This window comes from Mus caroli, unplaced genomic scaffold, assembly GCF_978045245.1.
Source record: "Mus caroli unplaced genomic scaffold, Mus_caroli_1 scaffold_9, whole genome shotgun sequence".
In the NCBI taxonomy this organism is placed as follows: domain Eukaryota; kingdom Metazoa; phylum Chordata; class Mammalia; order Rodentia; family Muridae; genus Mus; species Mus caroli.
In genome coordinates this window covers 80,631,720-80,646,000 of record NW_028227264.1, presented here as the reverse complement: position 1 = coordinate 80,646,000, position 14,281 = coordinate 80,631,720, and the positions used below count along the sequence as shown (strand labels likewise).

Genomic DNA, 14,281 nt, shown 5'->3' with positions numbered 1-14,281 from the left:
GGCAGTTTGAGTCTGAGTGTATTTTGCAGCTCCCAAATAGGGGATTTTACACATTAAAAAACCAAACATTATATCTCTTAGAAACTATATGAATTGAAACAATCACAAATATCAGCAAAAATCATTTGACACAGTAAAGCACAAAAATCTCTCTTAGAAACTGTATCCAGTGAAACAATCACAAACAGAACAGGTAACATCATTGTTAATGTAAATCATCAAAACATAACAATTCTAAAAGAATATAATCAGTGTGGGCAATCGTTCAAGGCTAGTGGCATATTTCCAAGAGCAGGTTAATAAATCTTTATGGTCAGTGCTATTAACCACTGAGCTAACTTTCCAGCCCCAATATGGTCAATTATTATTTAACATCTAATGCCTGATTTTTTAATGAATCTTCAACACATAAATTTAAACTATTTTAATTCTAATTAAGGCTTTCTTTACCATACACCAAAAGCCACCTCCAATGACACAAATGTAGCCATATGAAATTTTATTGTTGGGAAAGTTTTTATCTATCATAATAGTTTTGTAAATGATTTAAAAAGTAAACCATTGGTTTCCCCAGGCATATGGTCATGTTAGTGACACCATCTCAAAAGATGGTTTCTTAACTCATTATTCTCACTTAAGGTCTTGGCCTAGGCTACCAGGAACATGTAAATAAGAAAAGGAACAAGAGGAACCAAACCAGATTTTTTGCCATGAGAACTATGGCTCAATTATTTTTTTCTTCGGCGAAGAGTTCCACAACCAGTTCCAGGAGGCCTCCCTCCCCCTTCTGAGGTAAACCACCTCAGTCTGTGGAACTTGTCACACAGATCCCACTGAAGGTGGTGTGGCACTTCTGTAGTGTTCAACAGATCCTCAGGTGTCAAGTGGACTTAATAGGACCCTTAGGTCCTCTAGCCTTTTTCTACCAGTTGTCCATCTATGTGAGGGTAAGACAAAGGCCTTGTTTGACCAATTATGGTTTCCTATGAAGCCTGCATTGAGCCTCTTCATTGTACACTGACAATGTTTTTAATTCATCGAATAGGGTCACCATGGCTCCATGAACAATGAGTGACGTTCCACAGGTACAGAACACTGATTAATCTGGTCAACGGCCTACAAACTGCTGAGAGCTCATTGACTGGAGAGGACAAAGGGGAAAATATTCTGTGAATCCCTCTGACCGCAATAGAATAGCCTCCAAGTATGGTTGCTTAATATCCAAAATATCACTTTTCAACTAGTCTGGCACTTTTAACTACTTATAATATTTCAATATCCAGACATTCTACACTTGATCTTAGCCAAAGGGCCGAGAAGCGATATATCCAGACACTCTAAATAAACTTGGTTTGAGATTCATTTTAGCCAATCTGTGAGATTGTTGATCTCTGCCCTTGCCAACTTTAATACACTACATCATGTGAAGCCCTCATCCTTTATGTTCCTTAAATGACTGCTTCAGACCGTCATAACTTGCAAAAGCTTTCTAGTCTTATTTACTCTGGAAATACCAGAGCCATCTTTATGTATCCTTTCATTACTGAGGCCCTTTACATATTTAGACCCTTCTAGCATTTCCTGTTACTGTTTTTTTTTTTCCTTACTGTCATGAGGCAAAGGAACATAGACAAATAAATTTATTAGATGATCCATTTTACTGATGTGTGGATGGATACTCTCCTCGTTTTCACAAGGGAGCAAGAAGACAAGAGCGTCCTTAGTTTTTCTACCCTTCAAGATATGACTCTGGAATACCTGTGAACTCACTAAATTCTTATATTTCTCTCTATCTCTCTGTTTCTGTTTCTCTCTGATTTTAGTCTGTCTGTGCTTGAATGCCATGTAGCTAAACTTCTTTAATATAGATATTAAAACACATATGCCAGCGAGAGCAGTAGAGTTGATAGCTGTGAATTAAGGAGGGTGTTGGCTCCCTTGAGAGATAAACTTCCAATATTCCCTTTGGATATTTCCTTGATTTTGAGCAGTCGTAGGGAATACCTTGAATCCCAGCACTTGTGAGGCAGAGGCAAGCAGATCTCTGTGAGTTCAAGGCCCTCCTGGTCTACAGAGTGCCATCCAAGGCTACACCAAGAAATCCTGTCTTGAAAAAAGAGAACAAGGAGCTGGTGAGATGGCTCAGCAGGTAAGAGCACTGACTGTTCTTCCAAAGGTCCTGAGTTCAAATCCCAGCAACCACATGATGACTTACAACTACCCATAATGAGATCTGATGCCCTCCTTCTGGTGCATCTGAAGACAGCTACAATGTACTTACGTAAAATAATAAATCTTTGGGCCAGAACGAGCAAGGTTGACCAGAGCGAGCAGAGGTTCTAAAAATTCAATACCAAACAACCACATGAAGGCTCACAACCATCTGTACAGCTACAGTATACTCATATACATAAAATAAATATCTTTTTAAAAAAAGAAAGAAAAAAGAGAAACAAAAACAATGAAATAAAAATTTCCAGCTGGGTGTGGTGGAGCATGCCTTTCATCCCAGCACTCAGGAGGCAGAGGCAGCCTGGTCTACAAAGTGAGTTCCAGGACAGCCAGGGCTATACAGAGAAACCCTGTCTCGAAACCCACCCCTCCCCAAAAAAATTTCCTTGACTCTCTTCTCCAATTTTATATTCTATTGATCTCTGTAGTAGTCTGCAATCTGAATACAAGTAGAGCATGAAAGAACTGAGACTAAGTCACTACATATAGAGAGTGCTTTCTGTAATTCAGGCTGCCTGGTTTACAAAGGGTACAGTACAGTTTACCATATACAATCTGGGATTAAGCTCTCACTCATAGTTTTTTAAGGATAATAGGACACAGAAATTAGAAAAAAAATCTAAATTATCTAAGAAGTAAACCATATTAAAAAGTTCTTTCTCCATAGCTAGTTTATGTCAAGCAAACAGACAATGAAAATGAAAGCATGGGTTCCCAGGACATACAGGGAAAACACAAGAATGGACATCAAAGACTGAACAGGAGTCAATGAGATTACCAGTGTGGGGCAGGGGCATGATGTGAGGCATTAAGACCCAGCTTATCCTGTATCTGCATCGCCCACAACACCCCACTCCCACCCATCATACCTTCTTACTGGCAGCAGCTTGTATAGCACCTAGAAATCTGTAATTTTGGTTCCTGTGGGATATGTACTTTCCCAAGGATGGCTCTCTAGGCTGATGCAAATTCATATGAGTCTTCAAATATAACCATTGTAGCAGGTTATGGATTTTGTTTAATACCTGGATATCTGTTGAAGGCATATCTCAAGGAGTTATTCCTATTATTTATGAGGCTTGATGCAATAGCTGCACTCTACTCTAGCATAATAAGCATCTAGCTGTTTCAGGAAAGGAAGTGCATTCCTCAGTTCTGCAAGCCAACCCCACTCTCCTCATATGTTCCCAAAAGGGAAGACTGTCTTACTCTACTTTTTCTATTATGCCATACTATCCTATCCACCTCTGTGTATGTCTCTGTGTATGGCAGAGGGGGATCAAGCCAATCCAACTTCTTAAACAGAATACTTTCCTCTGAGTTCAGACCAAGTTGTTCCTGCCAGGCAATAGTCTACAGAGCCTGGAAGAATAAACCTAATTATATGCATATATCTTTTAGGTTTCATTGTAAGCACACTTCCCTCTGTCTCTTTGATCTTGTGCCCGTTCTTCGAAACACAAATATAGACTTTAGGCCTTGCTCTTTGTCAATCAAATGTTCTCAAGATTCTTGTAGCCAATATACCAGTAAGTTCCTGATACCATTTGTCCACAAAATGTTCCCTAGGATCAATGCCTCTCAGAACACAATCAACAGGACACATTAAACATTCTTTACTGGGTTCACATAATTTCTACAGCAATTGGGGAGTAAGAAACAGGCTGAGTAGGAGCGCAGAAGACAGAAATTTTCTTCTGTTCCCACAGTATTCCCCATTCATTTTGATTTCTCATCAGACATTCTCCAGGGGAATGGTTCTCCATGTTTTCCTTTGCCCAAATAACCATGAAAAACTCAGTCCCAACAGTGAGATCAAGAAAGGAGAGACCCAGAGCCAGGCGTTTCTCTAGGGAATCACAGGAGATAGAGCAGAATCTTCTTGCAGGATCTCTGTCACACAAGGAACTCAAAGAGACTCTGCCATACGGTGAGTCATCCCATCTACCTTGATCCCTGTGATGAATGGCTCCTGCCAGCCTGATGTCAGTTCTATGTATATAAAAATTATACAAGGTTCCTCAGAGCCTTATGCTGATCTTATAGGAAACTCAAATCTGCTACTGAGAAATGAGTAAAAGGGGAACAAATTCAAGAGTTATTATAAAAACAGCTGGGGTTTGATAATACCAGTGAAGATTTCAAAGGATTGAAAGAAAATAAAACTTGAGACCTGTGATTCATGTAATTTATGTCAAATAGCCCAAAGAGTTGTTTGTGAGCTTTGAAACCTGGGGCTGAGAACATAGCAGAACAGGCCAGGATATGCCCGGGGAAAGCCTGTCGTTAAGACATTCCTGAGGCTGCTTGGCCATGAAGATAAAGAGAATGACTTATCGGGACTGGCCGGGTGCCTCCCTATCTCCCGCCCTTCTGACCTAAGTTAAATGTTATCTGCATGTACAGCCTGCTGATGTTTAAATGGACCAATCATGTGAAACCACGCCAATTCCTCCCCCACCCCCTTTTCTATAAAAACCCCTAGCTTCCAAGCCTCGTGGTCGAAACCACTGTTTCCTGCATGAGATATGTTTCGACCCGGAGCTCTGCCATTATTCTACCTCATGTTTTTACATCAAGACGGTCTGTTTATTCGTGATTCTTGGGTGCACTTCGAATCGGGAACAGAGTGGGGGTTTCCCCACTAGGTTCTTTCATTGGATCAATCAGGCCTCAGAGAGTGACAGGAAATGTTATCGACTGCCTAAATTATGCAGAAACATGGGGACCTACACACAGAACAAAATTATCTGCTTTAGAAACTCATGCTGTTCAAAGACAGATGTCTGCAGAGTATTTGAATGGGTGCCAAACTGGCCACTTAAAGAAACAATGTAAATTACCCTTGCAACACACCAATACTCAGAATCAAGGAACTAATGGCTTATGCAATAAATGCCAGAAAGGAAAACACTGGGCTAAGGAATGATGATCTAAGGATGATAAGGATGGCTATGCGTGGCCTACCAACTCTAATCACACCAATCATGAACCAGGAAATTGATTTTGACCCCCTCTTCATGCCTCAAAAAATTAAAAGTGTGAAATACCAAAGCAATAATATTTGTGATTATTTTAGATTGTAGTTAATATGTTCTTTCATTATAAGCTGGTACACAAAAAAAGGTGCTGCTATTGATAAGTCTTTGCCTTAAAGATATTTGTTGGGGTAAATCTCCAACCCAAAAATACCCCGGCAATGAAAACACAACTCAATTAATATGAATACATGCTGTGTACCTAGACTGGGCAGATCTACCGCTACACTACCATCTTCCACATCTATGAGACCCCTTAGAACTTGCGGTTTCTGCAGGCCATGTGCTTCTGCTCTGCTTTTCTTCTTCCTCCTCCTCCTCTGCGTCCTCTCCCTCTTCCATTTTCTCCTCCTTCTCTGTCTCTCTCTCAGCCTTCACTCCATCTTCCCTTTATCTGCCCAATCATCAGCTCTCCTTTATTTTACAAATAAGTTGTGAAGCAGGTTTACAGGAAATCACTGAGTGCTGACTCATTCCTTGTTCACAGCCACTCACAGGAGAACAGAATTGACATCAAATATAATTAGCCCCAGGGCTATCCACAACAGATATTTCCATTTCTCTTCTCTATGTCCTTTAAGTTTCACTCTTGACATTGGGGACCTGTACTGCCAGGGACAGTTGTACTTTTATTGGGGTACAGTAGTTTACCCATAAAAAGAATCATATATCATACAGGAATAATTGATGAAGATTATCCAGTGTAATTACAACAGTGTGTCCAATGATTGCCAAAATTAAGTAGGAGAAAAAAATGCACAATTATTACTGACTTACGTAGTCCTTTCATTATAACAGGACTTTCTTTGGACCACAAGCAGATGGAATAAAGACACAGTCACCTTTTATTATTTATGAAAACTTAGGCTGTATAGCTTAGGCGTGTTCAGACTACTTTGTATAACAATTAATCCCATCTATACTAGTCCACATTTGCCACATAGTCTTTCACCTCTCCTCAGTCACAATACATCTAACCTCTGCCATGTCTGGGTGGCAAATCTCCTGTCCCTCAATTCTTCCCTGTGGTTCTACCTCTGCCTGGAAGTTTCACTTTTCCTCTCCTGCCTAGCTATAGACCATAAGGTCTTTATTAAACCAATCAGAAGATGAGAGAAGTGCGATTACAAAACACTGAGACAGGTAATGCTTCATAAATATAACAATACCAAAGTCAGGACAGTACTCAGCTCTCTGCTAACACAGAAATCAGCATTTGAATTATACAAAGACAAACTTTAAATACTATACAAAAAGGTTATCAACGGTCCATGGAAAAAAATGTGCTTCACTTCCTGAGGGAGGATTTGGTAATAGAAGTAAAACTGTAGATTTAAGCACTTCATTGAAGGAGAATGGTAAACCATTGTTTTATTTAAATATAAGAGGAAAACCTTTACAAGATTAATTGACCCTGGGACTGATATCTCTATTATAAGTACAGAAGAATGGCCACCTGAATCCAACCCTGATAGGGATGTAACTACTAACTCTCAGGAGAGTAAACAATGCGCTACAAGATTACAGTGCATAGGTCCAGAAGTCATAGTGGGGGTTCTGTTACCTTTTGTAACTCAGGTTCCTTCCAGGAGAGACCTTCTGCAACAAAATAATGCAGGGATCTACATTTCCTTTTCTAGTGCTACTTACTCTTCACAAGTACAATGGCTTATGAAAAATATGGGCTATCAGGAGGAAAGGGGTCGCAAGGAATTATTGAACCTGTACCCCAAATCATAAACTTTTCATTGGACTTTTCACAGGGACAATTGAAAAAAATACCACCTATAAAAATTACATGGAAATTCAATGAACCTGTGTGGACACCTCAATATACCCCTTCTAAAGAAGTTACAGGCTCGTTATGAGTTAATCAAAGAAGATGGGCACCTAGAACCCTCTCCTCTCCCTGGAATTATCCTGGTTTTGTAAATGGAGAATTATCCTGTTCTGGTAAATGGAGATTATTAATTGACTTATGGAATGCTAATGCCACCATATGGCGAATAAGTTTTACAGCCTGATTTACCCAAGTCCACAGCTACTAACGACTCAACTTTATGGGTTTGAATTTAAAAGATTCATTTTATACTATACATATTTATCCTGATAAGGTTCATTTTGACATTTTTGTTCCCTCACAGAATCCATCATTTTGCCTAACTGGCTGCAGCCCGACCTTGGCTCTACCCACCTCTGACATTGTCTTTCCCATTCTTTCCTCTGGCCCAGCCCTGCTGTCTTTTTCTATGCTTGCCCATCAGACCCTTCCACCCTCTTTGATGAGAGCCCTGCCACCACCCAGAATCTACCCCCCCCCACTTCTACCCCCAATATTCGCTCCAACCCTCCCAGCTTCTGGTCCTGTTCCCAGAGCAGCACACTAACCTTCTAGTTCCTTACTATGTGGCCCTGAGCTCCCCGGTTGCCATGCCTACCACCAGCAAGGCCAGATGGCTTCTTACCTTCTATTTCTCCTCCAGCAACTACTGTAGCTTCTGCACCTGCACAGGCTGAGGTCAGTGCTCTGAGTGCCTGAGGACCTTGGACCCAAGGACCCTGGACTATGCACACAGACCAAGATCACAGAACCCAGGACTCTGCACCAAAGACCCTGGACCCAGGCATGCACCTGAGGACTCTGGGACCCAACAACCCTAAACCATAGTAGTCAGAACACTGGGACATGAGCACCCTGGACCTCAAAAGCTCCCCACCTATCTGTCACTCTAAGCTGTGCACTGAGCAGGCCTCTGCCTCCAAGGGCTACGGACAGAAGTGGTTGGGGCTGGATGGAGCTGGCAGAGCCATGTGCAGCCTAGTGTCTGAGAGCCATGTCTCTATTCTCCACAGACACTGAGCACTGTTACACTGACCGAGCTTTCATGCTATGTGCCAGTCCCCATTATGTTCTCTTACTAACTCAAAATGCTTTGTCCCAGTGTCTACTCCACAAAAGATCCTGTTCCAGGTCATCCATTCAATCACGCTTTCACGAATTCACTCCTCACTGCGGGACAGTCATTCATCCACTATCAACTCTGAGCTTGGCACCTCCAATTGTCTTCATGAGTGGGTTGTTGTTGTTGTTTGTTTTGGGTTTTTTTTTGTGGTGGAGTGCTATGATGGAAATGAAAGAAACAGAAAATGAGAATATCGACAGTAACAGAGGATATAAGAAGGGAGCCTTAGGGACAGCTGGAGAGACAGCAATTCTATACTGCAAACAGCATGGACAAATGCCCTGGGGTAGGAGAGAACATAGATTGTTTTAAGGCTGGGAGCGGGGGTTGCTGTGTGGCAGGAGCAAAGAAAGGGTGGAGTAGAGAGGGAGAAGGAAGGATAGGAAGGTAGGTGGTATGGCGTGCCAGGGAATTGCTTCCCCACACCCAGCCTGCAGGCCCTGGAGCTCCATAACTTACCTCACTTGACATTCCTTGTGATGTTGCAGGCTTCCAAACTCCTGCAGGAGCCAGCCTGTTTTTTGCCTCAGGTACAGGATCTCCTCAAAAGCATGCAGAGAGAGACTTATCACCTGACTTATAACCCACCATACAATGTATTTGCATCCACATAGAATGTGGGTGTTTGGGGAGCTGGCATTCCCTTTATATGTGGGAAAACAATTAGTTTTGTAATTCAATTCAGTTTGTAAACTGAAAATGCTTGCTTTCAGGGTATTTGCTGTTAATTTATCCCAAATAGTTGCTACAAGCTTTTTGTCAATCTTATTAATTACCCATAATGACATAATCTTTTTTTTTTCTTTTTTGTTTTTCGAGACAGGGTTTCTCTGTGTAGCCCTGGCTGTCCTGGCACTCACTTTGTAGACCAGGCTGGCCTCGAACTCAGAAATCCTCCTGCCTCTGCCTCCCAAGTGCTGGGATTAAAGGCGTGCGCCACCATGCCCGGCTGACATAATCTTAATATTAGTATAAAGTACTATGATTTCTGCTGGGTCGGCACCTAACAGTTGGTGTAGTCTTATTCTACCCTTTATGATTAAATCAGAAACCTTTTCCATTTAAGTCTTTAACTTTTTACTTTGTGTGCTAAGAAAGTCCATTCAATAACCATATCTTCCCTTTGCATGATGAGCCAGTATGAGAATGAGTTGAAGGCAAAATAACCAAAATACAATCAACTTCAGGATCTATGTGATCCACATATGCATCTTGTAGTCTCTGTTCTACCAGAGTTAACTCTTACTTCGCTTCCCCTGTTAACCATTCTGGACTGTTTAAGTATAAATCTCCTTTTGAAGTTTGAAACAAATTACTCAACTCTTGAGTAATTAATTCAATAGTAGGTGGTAGCCAATTAATATCTCCCATTAGTATTTGAAAACCAAAGATTTTGCAGCTGCTCTCTTCTAATCTGTATCTTTTGTGGTTGAATTTTCTGTTGACTTATTTTATATCCAAATAGTTAATAGAATCTCCTCACTGTAGTTTTTTTCAGGAGCAATCTCTGATTCCTAGCATGGCAGAATCATTTGTTTCCTTAAACTTTTTCTCTAAAATATTTCTTCAGATTCTGAGAACAAAATATCCATGTAATAAACAATGGTTTGAGGAAATTACCTACAAATTATTTCTTGTGGTTGTTGGACAAAATATTAACTTAAACTCAGACTATTTAATAATTCCTTATGAAACTTTCCACTGATCTTTCTACTGGATGATCATTATCATAAATAGGTACTGTGAAAGCAAACTTTTCCCTATTCTGCTCATGCAAGGGGACCATTTAAAAAAAAATCAAACTTTTAAATACTCTTTGGCCACAGCTTAGAGAATAAAGAAGGTAAAGGAATTTGAGGTTGTATGGGGCACATTAGTTGACTTATTCTATTTCCACTCTTTTTTTTTTTTTATAAATTCTTTTTTTTAAAGATTTATTTATTTATTATATGTAAGTACACTGTAGCTGTCCTCAGACACTCCAGAAGAGGGCGCCAGATCTTGTTACAGATGGTTGTGAGCCACCATGTGGTTGCTGGGATTTGAACTCTGGACCTTCAGAAGAGCAATCGGGTGCTCTTACCCACTGAGCCATCTCACCAGCCCCTCTATTTCCACTCTTAAATGTGTTAACATTCTCTGTTTTTTTTTTTTTCCTGATTTCTTTTTTTATTTAAAAAAGTGGTGGCGCACGCCTTTAATCCCAGCACTCGGGAGGCAGAGGCAGGCAGATTTCTGAATTCGAGGCCAGCCTGGTCTACAGAGTGAGTTCCAAGACAGCCAGGGCTACACAGAGAAACCCTGTCTCAGAAAAAAAAAAAAAAAAAAAGAGGAATTCCACGAAGCAGTAGACGCTTCTGTTTGTTGTCCCTACAGCTGCGCTTGTACCAGCTGCTCAAATGCCTATAATTTTTCCTTTGTTAAGGGCCATTACCCACACGGGCATGCCAGTCAACCATTTTAAGGGTAGGGCCATTGGTACTTCAGTGGTGGCCTCCCTTATAAATTTGGAAACTCAATTCCTGTGATGTCTTGTGTTTGGACAATTGGCACAGACTTGAGTTATTTTTTGATGATGCATAGCAATACATTTCCCAGGAGCATGTACCAGTTCAGCCCTAATTTCATCATTGTGGGAATTCATAATTGTGGGAATTATTAATCTGAGCCCACTGTTGTAAAAGAGCCCTTCCCTATAAACATGGGTATGACATCCACATAAGGCTTTAACTTTCCTTTTTGACATCCTGGTCTCATACATTTGATCCACAGTACATTTTGTCTGAGAAAACTTTCCAGTTCCTAGAAACTGTGTGTAAACTTTTGGAAGTGGCCGTTCTGAATTTCGAGAGTTTTGATAAGTAATAGTTACATCTGCTCCTATGCCCACCAAACTTACTATTTCAATACATTTACTTGCAATTTTAATTTTGGCCTATGATCATTAAAAATTGTTTGCCAGAACATGTTTTCCAGTACTTCCAAACCCTCCTGTTCTTTCTACTTGACTATTTTGACTTTGATGTAGGGAAACTGTAGAAGCTGAACAATTCCTATCACCTGCATTAAATTCCATCTCCGGTTTTACATAGGCTATAATTTTAATTTCTCTTTTGAAGTCTTCGTCTTTAATTTCTGGATAGACAATGAATCCTTGAGAAGTCAATCTGCACATTCCCAAGATCATTCTCTACTGTCCTGGAAGACAAAAGACCATAGACTTCAGTATATATTTCTATAACACTGAGTTCTGGAGAATATAGTAAGATGTTTTTATCTATGGCCAGGTCTAGAGCAGCATTGCCTGCAGTAGCTTGCATTGGTCCAATGGAAACCCTTGCCACATTCCCTGAACATAGTTTGATGACTAGGCTGTCTTTCTGGTGTATATTTAGAAAACCCATTACCCTTAAAGGCGCCTTGTTTACTTTTTCAGTACTAAATATCATATTTCTTGCATTTAACAAACTGGTATTTTGTGATCTGAGATCTTTAACGGCTTGGTCACTGTCTCTTTTCAAATGAGTGTATTTCATGCAATTGAAGCACTTTGATATTAGAGACCTCTAGTTATAGCTTGATCTATGCTATGAGCATAGTACACATTAGAACCAATATCAGTCTTTTATCACTAATCCATGTGTGCTTTCCAAGCCTTTGATGGTATAATTCTGTATTTGCACTTTCCTCTGCCAAGGTTTCTATCAACACCTGCCTTACATCAGGGTCTGATGGGGCTTTCTTTACAGCTGAGACTAATCTTTGTTTAAAAAAAAAAAATCAGTGAAGGTTTCTTCAGTTCCTTATATAATCCTTGTAAATGAAGTGGATCTTATATCATTCTTCTCAAATTTGTCCCAAGCTCTTAAAGCCACCAAGCAACATTGCTCCATAGTAACAAAATTGAATTGATTTGGTTCTTGCATGTCAGAGTACTGCCTTTTGCCTAGCATTTGGTCTTTTACTATATTCATTCCCCTTACACTATTTCACTTTTCAATATTCACAGCTCCTTCCTTTCAGCATGTGTAAAGGTATATTTCTATTTTGAGTAGACCAGTCATTTAAAATTTGTTTCATATAAGATGAGGGCATCCCATATGAAACCATGGCCTCCTTAAAATGCCTTAGATTTATCAACTCAACAGGATGCCATCCTATCTTGACATAACTTTGTTTTACCCTATCAGCAGGCATATGCTGCATGATTACTGGGAAAGATGATAGTGATTTTGTAACTCCAGGCTGCCCTGCTCCCACTTTGAAGGCACACTAGCTTTGAGATTAACCCTTTCTCTTGAAATCAGCTGTTTCCTTCGACTGCCATCTTTTCTTAGTTTTTTTCTGACCCGAGGACCCTCCAAAGCAGTTTCTTTCCCACTTTATTCCTGTCAGAAAGTCCTGCTATCTTGTGCAGTCACCTGGACTGAGTCTTTTTGTTCTCCTTTTTCCAGTGCTTGTACTTTCCAAAGTGCTTCAACATCCACCTGCAATTTTTCCAGTAGCCCTGGCAATTCTGTAAACCTTTCGAAAAAGAAAGAGCAGAGTGAACCCTTTTGTTTTCTCACCTCTGCCATTTTTGTTTCTTAGTCCCTTCATTTTTCACTCCCAAATTTTCCAACTGCTAAGCCTTTCTTCCCACCTTTTTTGAAACAGGATACGGGGAGAAGAAAAAATAAATATAAACAAGAACGACAAGAAAAAACAAAACAAACACAGAAGATCCTCCCTGGGAACAAATCAGGAAATATCCAAGGTAAGCAGCCACAATAAATGTTTTGCTGGCATCTTGAAACAAAAATCCCTTCCTTCATCCCCAGCTGTTTCCTCTATGGCATTTGAAATAAAATTTCCCATTCTGCCTAGCCCCATGTTTGGGTGCCAATTGTACCAGCGTTTGCTGCTTTGTGGGTTATTTCTTCTACCCTTCTCCACCACCCCTTTTCTTCTTCTCTTTCAACCTGAGTAGTAAGTCTGAAGGGAAAGGATATAGGGAAAGAAGCAATGTCATCATCAGATTGCTTCCTGCCGAAGTCCTTGGGACAAAGTTGACCTTTGCCATCAGGAGATCTAACTTTTTGCTCTTGTTTCTTTGAGCAATAGCATTCAGCTACCAACCATCAATCCACGTTGCCTCTTGGGGCCATAGCATTTCTATAGATGTCCTCTGAAAAGTCTCCAGAATTCCAAACATGACACAATTGAAGAAAAATTACATATGAGGCAAATCATAGATGTTCCATATACTCACACCTGGGATTAAAACAAAAATATATTTCCATAATGTTACTGTGTTTTTTAAAGAAATGAAAATTACAAAATTCTTACTACTTCCATATCATATTTTAAAAAGATCCATAATAGGAGATATGCTTGTTTGATTTGGGGGATTTTTTAGTTGTTATTGATGTATTTCGGTCTTGTTTCTTGTTTTGTAATTTTTGAGACAGGGTCTCTCTTCATAGCTATGCCATCCTGGATCTAACTACGTAGTTCAGACTAGCCTGAAACTCATAAAAATTGACCTGACTCTGTCTCTGAAGTGCTGAGATTACAGGCGTGGACTACTACACCCAGCTGAGATGGTTTTAAAATGACCTATCTTTAAATCAGAGAATGAAAGAAAGGATAATGTAAGATTTAAACAGGAGACACCATTCTTTGGAGAAACAGAAACTTCTTGGGATACTAGAATGCACTTGTTATGACTGGTAAATCATTTATGTTCTCAATATTTCAGTTATTTTCTTTAATTTCATCTATAATAATTTTTGTCTGTGTGTATACACCTGTGCTATGTTGTGCATGTGCCAGTCAGAAGACAACTTACAGGTGTCAATTCCCTAGTTCCTCTAGCAGAGTTGTAGAGATCAAACACAGGTAGTCCAGGTTCCAGGAAGTGCCTTCAATTATCGAGTGAAATCATTGGCCCTTATTTACCTGTCAAAAACACTTTTGTATATATGTACCATTACGTGTGTGCATATGACACAGCCCAACTGTAAAAATCAGAGAAAAACTTGCATGAGTAATGTGAGTTCCACATTA

At 40.0% G+C, this 14,281-nt stretch overlaps 1 long non-coding RNA gene and 1 pseudogene across 2 annotated transcripts in view; both read right to left on the bottom strand.

The window, feature by feature from the left end:
- Positions 1-14,281, bottom strand: part of LOC110302986 (uncharacterized) — a 70,634-nt pseudogene that overhangs the window by 29,291 nt on the left and 27,062 nt on the right. The window lies entirely within an intron of this gene.
- LOC147002692 (uncharacterized) lies at positions 2-9,121 on the bottom strand. Its single transcript, XR_015048443.1, has 2 exons — positions 2,005-9,121; positions 2-1,141 (listed from the first exon to the last, which is right to left on the bottom strand). It is a non-coding gene; the product is annotated as an uncharacterized LOC147002692 (long non-coding RNA).